The sequence below is a fragment of the Mytilus californianus genome, unplaced genomic scaffold (genome assembly GCF_021869535.1).
Source record: "Mytilus californianus isolate M0D057914Y unplaced genomic scaffold, xbMytCali1.0.p SCAF_10, whole genome shotgun sequence".
In the NCBI taxonomy this organism is placed as follows: Eukaryota; Metazoa; Mollusca; class Bivalvia; order Mytilida; family Mytilidae; genus Mytilus; species Mytilus californianus.
The window spans coordinates 62,253,169-62,267,764 of NW_026262582.1; positions in this window are offsets into that span (position 1 = coordinate 62,253,169).

Consider the following 14,596-nt stretch of genomic DNA (forward strand, 5'->3'; position numbering starts at 1 on the left):
ATAGTTATCTCATTGGCAATCATTTCACATCTGCTACGTTGTATATAAAGATACATAGAACTTTAAAAAGTATTGTAACACAAAAGGTTGCACGGTTATCGTTCAATCTCAAATTGGTAATGAAAGATGTTGTTTTCGCTATTAGATATGGTAGATGATCAACCTTTTGTGTTTAAACGTTGCATACCCATATTATTAGCTAAATAGTGGTGGTAAGTAGATAGGTCTGCCTGAATTGTACTACACCCATTCTCAGAGCTGAATTTTTCACACGCAATATGAATAAGGTATGATATCGCTAGACATACCAGTGCAGATTCGAAAAAGTCGTAACGATTGAGAATCGAGCTTAATCGGTTAAATAACAGTTCAAACTGGGCATCCCACCCGAAGTAAACGTTGAATGAATCCCATAGACATGTATTGCGCCTTTGTGATCTCATTAAGTACTGCATATTTCTTTGTCTTATTGCACAGTATTGTTGAGAAAGTTCAATCATTTTGACAGACACATTTGTTTTTTCTGATTTGTTCCGCGTTTTGAAAATTCAGCGATTATTTCACATATTTTGAGGTAGAATTTACATTTGATTACATTCACGATCCGGTATACCAGATCTTTCACGATCCAATCGCAATACTTGACCACCGTTAGGTATTCTTTCACGATCATTTCTCTCGATAAACCGAATGACACCCGTGTATTGGTACCAAGTTGATTGAAATTCAACTAGAAATGACTGCATAAAATTTATTGAAAAAAAACCGAGACAACTCTCCACAAGAGACCAAATGACACAGAAATTAACAACTATAGGTCACCGTACGGCCCTCAACAATGAGCAAAGCCCATACCGCATAGTCAGATAAAAAAGGCCCCGAATTGACAAATGTAAAACGATTCAAACGAGATAACTAACGCCCTTAATTTATGTACAAAAAATGAACGAAAAACAAATATGTAACGCATCAACAAACGACAACCACTGTATTACAGGCTCCTGAATTGACACAGTGGTGTAACAGTACAACATAAGAACGAACTATAAAAATCAGTTGAAAAAGGCTTAACCCATTAGATGGATACAAATTGAAATACATCTAACAAAAAAACAGAGTGGACGTGGGAAATGAGTTTCACTTACAAAAAAAGCTACAACATTTTTACTCAATCCAACAAATTTTCAACAGGGACGTCTAGTCCTGAATACCATTTTAATTCTATCTATGAACATATATGTTCAAGAAGATTTAAAGTATATGATATTGACTAGAAGTGCAACATTTCATTTTCAGTACGATCTAAATACCATTATATGTTGGCCCTTTGAGAGAAACAAATACAGGGGGAAATATCCCTACTCCTTTGCTATACCACACTGAGACATAAGCTTCTTCAAGATAAAGAAATAGGTTTCAGAGGAGTTGCGATGACAAACTGTTGCGGCAATATATTTTGACCAAAATTCTAAGTTAAAGGGGCGTAACTCATAGAAACAAATTGAATCATAATTTCCTGTCAATATGCACATCTACATAGTATTTCCTTATTATCTACAAAGTTTCATGAAATTATGTTGTGAGGTTTCAGACGAGTTGCGATGACAAGAACAGGTCTGGCGGACGGACGGACGGACGGACAGACAGACAGACAGACAGACAGATGGGTCAAAAACACTCTCCACAACTTTGTTGCTTGGGGTATAATTATGACTTGGATGGAGAGTTGTCTCATTGGCACTCATGCCACATCTTCTTATACAGTATCTATATATGATAGAGCCTCTTTGGTACCCATTGCAGTTTCATTAACTTGCAAATAATTGTCTCCATCAATGGTGAAGTTGTAGCTTTTTAGTACCAGCGTGAGCGTTTTGACCAGGCATTCAGCAGCTGGATATTTTACTGATCGGGAATTCCAAACTTCTTAACATGCATCAATGCCATCTGCATGTGGAACATTCGTGTAGAGGGATGTGACGTCCATAGAGACAAGTGTCGTGTCGTAGGGAAGTGGATTTTAGACCTGCATTTTTCTAAGATAATCGGTTGTGTCCTTGATGTGAGATAGTCAGTCTTCAAGATGTTGACGAAGATGGAAGTCAACATTGGTGGCCTTCGTCTGTTATCTGCTCTTTGGTCGGGTTATTGTCTCTTTGACACATTCCCCATTTCCATTTTTAATTTTATTTTAAATTCCGAGATTTTTTCCGTCGGATGACCGTTCGCTGAAACAATAGGTCTTCCTATATATAAATATATAATTACACAGATTGAAATACTTTCAAGGACTGCATGCCCTCAGTCTAAGTGACGTTTTTTCTTAAAAGAAGCTTAATGTGTTAGTATCCTGTTTTGCTTCAGGGTTAAGAATTCTTTTAATTTATCCATATGTTATATAAAATTGATTTTCAATAATAATCTTTTTTAAATTGTTCATTAATTTTACAGTAAAAAAAGAAACTTCTTCATCTAATACATCTCAATGTGTACATAGTCTTAAATCACTAGAGTCTTAACTCACTAGGAATGTTCCTGCATCTACTAGTTTCTATTAATAAACTGGGGTCTGACTTATTCGAAATTTACAAATTAAATGTCTATGTTCAAATTTTTGGGAAGGTATGTATGTTTCAAAGCTACTAGTTTTACTTTTTTTTTAAGTTGGAGTTTACTGTTTTCTTGTAAATTTGATATTTTATCATAATACTTTTCATAAGAGTTTTCCAAATTTTGTTTGTATATTAGCCTATTATTTTTCTTTTTATTATATATATATGTAAATCATAATATTCATTCTCCAAATTTTCTTGAAATTTTCTGCATTTATAAAATGAGTACATGCATATACCTAAACTACTATATATATATATATTTATTAAGAAACTACCCCTTTACAACGGGGGCACTTGCAGGCAGGGTACCTACAAATGCGTCTAAGAGCATATACAATGAATAATGTACAATGAAATAAAATACACATAGGACAATATCATAGTTAAAAATTGATTCTCTTTAAAACAAGTCAACTTTCATGTAAAACATAACAGCATTATATATTAAGATAACTTCTCAACATTTAGAGATCACATCAAATAAATTGCACACGAAAATCACAGTTAGCTTAATTTTCTAAAATCGAAGACCTGTAAGTGTACATTTCACTCAACATCTTTTTACTAAAAGTGTCAACATGTTTACAAACATTTGGATCAACCTTATGGAAATATTCACCTAGCGGTATGTTTACTCTTTCGTAGGACGGTAACTCTGTGAAGCAAAAGTCGGTGAAGTTAGTACTTAGGTACTCATCTATATATCGGCAAAATACTTAATTCGTATAGGGGAATATTCAGAACATCCGAGAACGAAGTGTTCCACGGACTCCTCAGATTTGCATGAACACATTTGACAAATGGGAGTCTCGCACATATTCATTCTATACAAAACTTGATTCATGGGTAAACAATTTGTTCGTGCTAACAATTTTAACCGTGTAGACTTAAAATCGAACAAGTTTGACAAATAAGGTTGTCTACCAGGCGCAAGGTTAAATTTGGAGAACGCATTTAGACTGCTTTTATTTCTTATAACTTGAAATTCTCTTTCACGAACAAACTTTCCAAAACACTGTTTGAAAATATTCAGGTTAACATTTGAATTGTAAAAAAGATCAAGACCAACAGTATTGAACACATTTTTCATATACTGGGGATATTCCCATCCTCGATGTAGCGTTAAGCTCTTTAGTTCGTCAAATATGATTCTACATAATCTATTCTTATCTAGGTCATGAATTCTAGCAAAATAAGATACCCTTTGTCTATCAAGGAAATCATTTATCGGTTCCCAACCCAAATCTACGAAAAGAGCCGATTTAGGGATATTCATATTAGTACTGAAAATAAATTTCGCCGATTTATATTGCCAAGTTTCAAGAATGTGTTTGCTTGAAACTGACGACGGCAGCCATACAGCACAACCGTGTGCGATAGATGGCCGTATTACCGAGTTCCAGAGGGCATCTCCGAAGGATATACGATTGAAAGATCCGTGCTCATTTAGCAACTTAGCCATATAATTGAGCTTGCGCTCGAAGTTATCTTTTAAGTAGCAATTTATATGGTAGGCAAAAGTCAATGAGCGGTAAAAATAAACTCCGAGATATTTGTATTCATTGGTTTCATCAAGGAGACGATTACCTATAATTGCCATTTCTTATCTTTATCTATACGCTTACCTATTATCATAACCTTGGATTTGTTTTGGTTAAATTTTAGATTCCACTTTGAAGCAAAAGTAGCTGTTATATCAAGCAGACGATGTAGTTCCGCCTCGGACTTCCCGATAAGGACTACATCATCAGCAAATAGAAGGCAATTCACTAGTTGTGAGGATAGTGCGGCCCCAAAATTGTTGGCTTCGAGCATACTTACGAGGTCATTCATTAGAATCTAGTATTTTAACTAAAAGCTAAAACGAAATGACTATGTGGGTGAACATTGGTAGTGATAGCTACTTTAAGTAAAATTACTTTTTTCTTTATTTTCATATGGTTATCCACGTAATATCAAATCTCCTTTAATATTTTGCATATTTCTGAGTTAATATTGGCAGTAGCTTTCAGTCTACACTCTAATTGACGTGTAATGGCACAGCCCTCTTTTGATTAGAATTAGTATTCATTTTTGATAAGCTCCTCCTCTTGTTTCTAATTTAATGCAAAAGCGGTTGTTATCTTTTTGACCCTCCTGTCCTGGAGTGTATACAATTGTATTTGCTTTAATAAAAGTCCAAATGCTGCAAACGCTACAATGTGTTGCATTTGCTATAATTTACTTTTGACCCATTAAATACGTTGAAGTATAGCAAATGCTACATTTTTTTTATAATTGTAGCATTTGCAGAAATAATTATCGCATTTGCTACAATAAATATAGCTTTTGCAGTAATGATTATTGCATTTGCTACAATTCATGTAGCATTTGCAATAAATTAGTGCTTTTGCATGAAAAAATTACTTTTGACCCTAATCGTACACCATAAGGGACCCTTGCTAAGATAGAACTTAGCTAAAAAATCCCGAAACACCGTTAATTAATTATATATATATATATATATATATTTCTAGTAAAGAGGCAATTAGTCATTACGACTCTATAAAAACGGTGTCAAGTCTTGAGGTTTAAGTATGTATGTTTGTAATGGGAATCTATGCATTTGTGGAAAGTTTTACCCAAATGTTTGTAAATACACATTACCCAACCTCCCCCTTTCCCCATCCTCCCCATACACACGAAGGGATACACCTCAAACTAGTATTGTATTGTACTTGAAACCAATACGAATTATTCCATGTTTACCTGATGTTAATGTTTGTTAGATTTTCCGCCTCTAAAGTATCTGATGTTCCCAATCTGAAGCAATAATCTACTGTCTCTTTCATTCTTTGCAAAAATCTATCTCGGTCTCCGTGGATTGCAGCCATTCTGCTTCTAATGCCAAAACATGGAAATAAGACAGGCTCTCATTGGATAGTTGCGATAGTTTTCATAAAATGAAGAAATAACGCGTTATTTTAAGAAAGTAACGCGATAGTTTTACAAAATAACGCGTTATTACTTGAATAAATAATATCGCGTTAATTATGAAAACTAACGCGTTAGTTTGATAATTTTTCGAATAAATAGCAAAAATTAAATATCGCGATAGTTTTGTATAATAACGCGTTAGTTTTGGAAACTAACGCGATAAAATGGAGAAATAACGCGTTGGTGTTTAAACGTAACGCGATAGTTTAATAAAATAACGCGTTATTTTCACTAACGTGATAGAATATCCCGCAAATGACATGAACGGCCACTCATAAGTTGTCTCTTGAGGTTGTCTCAATGTCTTAATAGAAGCTACACCACTGATGTCACACAATTAAACATTTCATAAAAATAACGGTCATAATCACGGGTAGTAACCTCGTCATATCGCGCGCGCGCGATCGAGAAGCATTTAGTACATTGATTTTGTCATAGTTTGGTTAAGATGAACATGGTTGTGTTAAGTGTTTTTGATGACACACAGTGTCAAAATATAAACATTCGAATAATTTGTTAAAGGAACTAATGACAACAAATTCAAGCTGCTAAGTATCTTTGTTTATAATAGCTAATATGTTAGTACATCAAAATTTGTATCATATAGTTATTAATTTGACACAGAATAATGCGTGCGTATGTCAAAATTTAAAAGTTGTGATTCGTTTCTAATGCATAAAGAAAAGTGGTTTGCTTACTGTCTGCTTCATCACATATTTTGTTATGATATAAAACTGCCGTCAATTTTCCCGAAAAACAGCCCCTAGTGCACACAATTTGAGATTACAGAATATTCGGTGTCATGGTTTGGTTCATTCGTGTCATGGTTTATTTCATGTTGAACATGGTTCAGTTATGTGAATGAAGGAAGAGTAACGATCAAAATAAACAGACATTATATATATTGAAATACTCTTTTTTAAATCGTTTTATTTGGAATACAAAAGGACATTTTAAAATTTAGAATGGAAATGGGGAATGTGTCAGAGACAACAACCCGACCATAGAACAGACAACAGCAGAAGGTCACCAACAGGTCTTCAATGCAGCGAGAAACTCCCGCACCCGGAGGCGTCCTCCAGCTGGCCCCTAAACGAATATATATACTAGTTCAGTGATAATGAACGCCATACTAAACTCCAAATTGTACACAAGAAACTAAAATTAAAAATAATACGAGACTAACAAAGGCTAGAGGCTCCTGACTTGGGACAGGCGCAAAAATGCGGCGGAGTTAAACATGTTTTTTGAGATCTCAACCCTCCCCCTATACCTCTAGCCAATGTAGAAAAGTAAACGCATAACAATACGCACATTAAAATTCAGTTCAAGAGAAGTCCGAGTCTGATGTCAGAAGATGTAACCAAAGAAAATAAACAAAATGACAATAATACATAAATAACGACAGACTACTAACAGTTAACTGACATGCCAGCTCCAGACTTCAATTAAACTGATTGAAAGATTATGTTTTCATCATATGAATATCAGGCACAATCCTTCCCGTTAGGGGTTTAGTATCATACCATCATAACATATATGAGAAGAACATAACCCGTGTCATGCCAACAACTGGTTTTTAAATAAATGTGTTTAGTGCCGATGCAAAGACCCTATAAGTGAATCAATATTAAAGCCAAAATATGCAATCTTTAATGACCTGACAACAGTATCGTAACTATATCCCTTCTTAATAAGTCTATTTAAAGGTTTTGTTAGCTTCAGAGGTGAATACTGACATTTTTGTGCTTTATAAAGAATGTTTCCATAAAAAATTCGATGTGAAATACCTGAACGTATAAGAAGTCTGCATGTTTAGCTATATTTACGAATGATGTCCTTATACCGATGATAAAATTTAGTAAATGTTTTGACTAGTTTGTGATATCGAAAACCCTGGTGTAATAATTTTTCAGTAATACATAAATTTCTCTAGTTAAAATCTAAAACATTGTTACATACACGAGCGAATCGTACAAGTTGAGATATATAAACACCGTAAGATGGTGATAAGGGAACGTCACCATCTAAAAATGGATAATTAACGATAGGAAATGAAAAATCATCTCTTTTATCATATATTTTAGTATTAAGCTTTCCGTTAATGATATAGATATCAAGATCGAGGAAAGGGCAGTGGTCATTGTTAGTATTAGCTTTATTTAAAGTAAGTTCAACAGGATAAATTTCTTTAGTATACATACTGAAGTCGTCATTATTGAGAGCCAAAATATCATCCAAATATCTAAAAGTATTATTAAATTTGTGTATCAGATTTTGTTTCGATGGGTCTTTGCTGATTTTTGTCATAAATTGTAACTCATAGCAATACAAAAAAAGGTCCGCAATAAGTGGTGCACAGTTAGTCCCCATTGGAATTCCGATAACCTGAAGATATACGGAATCTCCAAAGCGAACAAAAATGTTATCTAGTAAAAATTCAAGGGCATATATAGTATCAAAGCATGTCCAATTGACATAGTTTTTTTGTTTATTGCTACTAAAAAATGACCTAAAAGAGTTTGAACATATATATTCACATTCTGACTTTTTAAATGCCCATTTAATTAGGTGTGTGAATTTTTTCTTAATGAGAATGTGAGGCAATGTGGTATATAGGGTAGAAAAATCAAAACTTTGAACAGATTCAAAATCACCAATATATGCATGCAATTTATCAAGTACTTCCAACGAGTTCTTGACACTCCAAAAGTAATTAATTCCACTATTTTCGAAGGCCTTATTTGAACAATTTATTATCAGGTTTTTGATTGTACCAAGTGTACTGGTAAGAAGAATAGACAATTTAGTAGTGGAACAATGGTTTGAAGACGAAATGAATCTATATTTGTAAGGTGTTTTGTGTAGCTTCGGAAGCCAATACATAGTTGGGACTTTCATTTTATTTGGTTCTGCTTGTAGAGCGGTAGCTAAAAGTTTATGTTTGTTACAGATGTCGTTTTCTGAAAATGGAGTCAGTTGGAATGTTGGTGAATTGGTGATTTCTTTTTTCAGAACCTCAATGTAAAATTTACGTCAAACAATAATAATATTATTAGCAGCTTTATCGGCCGGGACAAAAACAAATTCCTTGGCTAGTTCTTTTAGTTTATGTTTGATACGAGAAATAGGTTTATTGTGGTTATTGTTAAGAGTAAAATGTTCTTTAAAATGTTGAATACGTATATCAACTATGTTCATTACTGATTTAAAAAAAAGTCCAAAGATTTTTTGTCAGCTTTTTCCCGTTTTATCCATTTCAAACAGTAAGTATGGAGTGAGTCGTGGATGATATTAAGACACTCATTCCAATTAATAATTGACGGGGGACGATATTTAGGTCCTTTACTGAGGAATGATTTTAACTCTCGGTCTTGAACGATGTTAAGATCTCCTGTTATAACATGGGAAATGGGTCCATAAATGTATTCGGAATTACTGCAATTACATGAAGTAGGTGTATTTTCACTGATATTAACATCTTTACACAATTGGCTATAATTAAACACAAATTTCCGGGTAGATTTCTTGTAAATATAACAAATAAGAGGGAGCTCAGTATTATCAAAATATCCCGGAATTTGTTCTTTAACAGAATGGTCGTTAAAAATACCGGCAATATTTACAAAATCAAAACCTTTATTGACATACTTTATTTTAATAAACTGTTTTTTATGATCTTCAGGGCGATCAATTTTGGGAAACAGTTTAGAATAACAATATGCCATTATAATTTGAACGATTTCATACTTAGGACTGCTATATGAAATTGTGTTGCAATCCTCTAAAATTTTATTTAACTTATTAACCGGTAATGAACAGAGCTTTGTTAACAGATAATGTCTGCCGTTGTTTTTTGAAATAGAAATTAGGTCCGAAATATTGGTATGATTGGTCCGAAATTTTCTTTGATTGCGATTTTTTCTACGACCATGAGAACGGTTTTTACGAACAGTTTTAGAAACTATATCCAAAATGTTAACAGAATCGGTTCTTGATATATTACCAATTCCCATGATATTATCATTAAGACCGAGAGGGTAGACTGTCTGTAATTTTTTAATCCAATTTAATTCAATTATTTTCCGCGATCGCGATGAACTTAATGCTACATGGATAATATACCGTATACATGCGCCAGATTACTGCATGCTTTTTTTATAACCACGAAAAGCTGTGTTGTTTTGGTAACCATGTTAACTTTTAATACCACTCCCATTCTAGAGGGGGCAAGGGGTTTAACTGTTATGCTGTTATGGGGTTATTTAATTCTTTGTTATGATATCTGTTATTCTGAAAATATATTTGCTGTTAGCTGTTATTGTCTTATTCCTTGTTAGCTGTTATAGGACTATTATTTTTATTGTTATCTGTTATTGTGAGATTGTATTTGCTGTTAACTGTTATTAAAAATTGGAATGTTAGCATTTTGACAGCCAATCTTAAGTAGAAATTGAACATTGTGACTGGGATACAATTGTCTCATTGGTACTCATACCACATCTTCTTATATCTATTGGAGTCTTTCCACTGGTGATATGGAGGTCACGTATTTGCAGAAGGATTCCAGTAACATACATCACATTAACATATTAAAATCAGTCGGGTCCAGGACCATTCCAGTATATATTATTATTATTCTTTGTTATAAATTCCATTGTCTGTGAACATGTTTTTAGAGGTATAGTTTTGTACATATTATAATTTGTACAAATTATAGTTTGTATTTTGACTTTGTATACATTTTTTTTACAAATTTCAATTTGTATTTTGACTTTGTACACATTTTTTTGTACAAAATTCACTTATAACTTTTACAATAACTTATCGTATGGATTTTGTTATATAAAAAACCATTGGTACATGTACACCGTATAGAATTTTTATTCAATGACCACATAATAAACCTTATGTTGTACTGTTACACAACTGTCAAAGTTGAGGGGAGAGTTGGGCGCCAACTTACATGTTGAACCCCACCACATTTTTATGTGCCTGTCCCAAGTCAGGAGCATGTAATTCAGTGGTTGTAGTTTGTTGCTAAGTTTTTCGTTCATTATTTTGTAGATAAATTAGTCTGTTAGTTTTCTCGTTTGAATTGTTTTACATTTGTCATTTCAAGGCCTTTGATATCTGACTATGCGGTATTGGTTTGCTCATAGTCGAAGCCGGTATGATGAGCTATAGTTGTTAATACCTGTGTCTTTTTGTCTCTTTTGGAAAGTTGTCTCATTGGCAATCATACCACATCTCCTTTTATACTAATTTACAAAATACAAAAATAGTTATGTATCATTTGTTTGAGCATGTGAGTGAAATATTGCCATTGGGAATTACACAACATCTTTTTAAAAGCTTTTTAACTGCTTCACATAGTGAAAGTTGAAGCTCAGAAACCGTTGCTGCAAAAAAAGATGTGTCTTTAACAGCTTCAATTTAATTTCTCCACAAATGTCCTTTTAAAAATTTAACAGCTGTTCCAATGCGGTACCAAAATTCTCCATATTCAATAACTTCACATAAGATGCACGATTGTTGTTTCACTTGGTGTCATCCAAATTGTCACTCGGTCTAATTTCTATTATGCTATCAGAATAGTCACTTGAGCCAATTTCTATTATATTTTCATAATTAACTGTATGCATGTATCAATTACATTTCCTGCCTCCAATTGGGTATTTTTTGAATTTCATAACTAAGGTTTATTATGTGGTCATTGAATAAAAATTCTGTAGTGTGCATCAATGTTTTTTTTAATAACAAAATCCATACGAGAAAATTGCTTTTCAGAAAAATGTTCTAAATATCAAATTAATATAAGGTGTCTTGAAAAATTAAAAACGAAACGACAAAAATTGATCTATAAAATGCCCTTGATTTTTTAATATTCCTTTAACAAAAACAGAAACTAGCAATTTTGTTCAGAAAAAAAATCAACATCCATTCTATAAATTATTGTACAAGTTTTAAGTGAATTTGTAATTTGTACATGGATTTTTTGTACAAATTACTACAATTTGTACAAAGTCAAAATACAAATTATAATTTGTACATTTTTTTGGTACAAATTTGTACAAAATCAAAATTGTACACAACATATATAAAAGGTGTTTCTGTTAAGGTCGTATGGACCTAGGCCTATCCTCATCAGGTGTCCCTAGCCATATGTTTTTGTGATATAAAGAATTGTTCGAATTTGAATTTTACGTATATATGGGGATAAAGTTCCTTGTACCCCCATGCGTACATGTATATCAAATTCAAATCAATTATCAAAATAACAAAAAGGAAAACATATGACAAGGGATTCCTGATGATGATCATAATCAAAATGTATATATATATATGATCTGTTTATTTGGCAATCGTCAATGGCAGTCAGCAGGGTTTAAGGACATCAGTTGTTCGACCTGCTAGTCAAATGCGTTTTGTTAAAATATACTTTTTCACTCATTTGGTCTTTTGGAAAATGTTGTTTGTGCTGTATTTAGACCCCTCTACCAAGACATTTGTTTTGCATGCACATATATATACAAGTCTAAATTGAAAACAACGTTCAAACCTATGATTGCGTTGGATAAAAACCGCAATTTTTATACGTGTGCATGCAAAACAAATTTCTTGGTAGAGGGGTCTAAATACATATAGCTGTGCACAAAATAGGAAACATAAATGTGATTAGTGTCCACATGTGGACACAGATGATGCCCCCGCTTGCATATCATATAGTTATAAAGGGACATAACTGAAGAACGGTAAAAGTGACGCTACCCAAATTTGAACTTGATCTGTGTTTTGAGGTAATGAGCATTGTGTGTAAGTCTCATAACATTTGGTTGAGGATAACTTAAGTAGAGAACAGAAACTAAAATTTCAGCAATTTTTCTATTTGTAAATACGCATAACTCTAGAACGTTTGTGTATAAGTTTTATAACATTTGGTTGAGACAAACTAAAGTTAGAGAACGGAAACGAAAAATTCAGTAATTTTTATGTTTATAAAGGGACATAACTCAAGAATGGTAAAAGGGTCGCCACCAAATTTCATACTTAATCTGTATTATGTAGTAATAAGCATTGTGTATAAGTTTCATAACATTTGGTTGAGGCAAACTAAAGTTAGAAAACGGAAACAAAAAATTTGTACTTGATCTTAGTTTTCTGGTAATGAATATTGTGTATAGGTTTCATAATGTTTGGTTGGGGCAAACTTTAGTTACAGAATGGAAACTAAAAATTTTGCAATCTTTCGATTTATAAAGGGGCATAACTCAATAATGGTTAAAGTGACACTACCCAAATTCAACTTGATCTGTGTTTTATCAGTGGAAGTCAAAATTAAACATTGCATTGTATAAAGCATGATTGTAGTTGATTCAACTATAATCATGGACAAAGGAAGATAACTCCAATTTTAAAAATTACTTGATATTTAGAAGAAAATAAAAATTTTGCAATTTTTCCATTTATAAAGGGGCATAACTCTAGAACGGTTAAAGTGATGCCACCAAAATTCAAACTTGATCTGTGTTTTCTGGTAATTAGCATTGTGTATAAGTTTCATAAAATTTGGTTGAGGCAATCTCAAGTTAGAGAACGGAAACTAAAAAAATTGCATTTTTTCAATTTATAAAGGGGCATAACTCTAGAACGGTTACAGTGACGCCACCAAAATTCAAACATGATCTGTGTTTTGTGGTAATAAGCATAGTGTATAAGTTTCATTACATTTGGTTGAGGCAAACTTAAGTTAGAGAACGGAAACTAAAAATTTTGCAATTTTTCCATTTATAAAGGGGCATAACTCTAGAACGGTTAAAGTGACGCCACCAAAATTCAAACTTGATCTGTGTTTTGTGGTAGTAAGCATTGTGTATAAGTTTCATAACATTTGGTTGAGGCAAACTCAAGTTAGAGAACGGAAACCAATTTTGGGACGTACGGACGGACGTACGTACGTACAGACGGACAAGGGTAAAACTTAATGCCCCCACCGCTACGGCGGGGGCATAAAAATAAGGCTGAAAATGCACCAAATATTTATATTCAATATGAATATTTACATTTTGTCTATTACAATATCAAAATGTTCATAATGGACTCTATAGTATCCTCCATAGTATCCTACCGGTTTCACTGTTTAACAGATCTTCAAGGATATGGTTGCTGCATTTTCAGCCTTATTTTTTTCCATATATATATATATATATATATATATATACATGTCTCTGTTAAGGCCTAGCTAGGTCCATACAACCAGTTAAATAATAAGATCTACTGTATTGATCCTGGACCGGACTGATTTTAAGATTTCATTTACTGTTATCTGTTATTATCCCTTTTCAATTCCTTGTTATCTGTTTTAAGCCAAATCAATTTACTGTTTTGCTGTTATTGGAACCCCCTTGTCCCCCCCTCATTCTAGCTATCTCTGCAAGTCCACCCAACGACAAATATTGCACACTTGGTAATTTTTTTCTGATGTTGATGACTTTTTTGTGATTCATTAAAGATCATTAAAACTTCCGTCTCTGTTCATGCACATATATACGATCATATACTTTGTAGTCTGTCTAGATAATTATATAACATTTATCATTTCTCTAAAATAAAACTAGTTTCACAGAAAACCGTGAAGCATCTTCTTTAGGCAACGACCATTTATCTTTTATATATGGGGTGCATGGTTTTGTATCTTGGGACACACATTTTTTTCGATATTTTTTCATGAACACAGGAACAAATTTATCTAAGCTCGATATTGAATTCATTATTTCCGTAGTTTCCGATGGAAATGCATCCCTTCTGCATTTTTTTTTCTCCGTCAAGAAATAATTATTCAAAACAAACCCATGCCCTTAAAAAGATAAATAGTCGGTTACCCCCATTTTACGCTCGCCTAGCTTGTCCCTCATGGCTGAAGGAACAATTAACCAATGTCCATAGACCAAAGAAGGTTGTCCCTGGATAAATTGCGATTTCTTAACAACGACAACATAGCACAG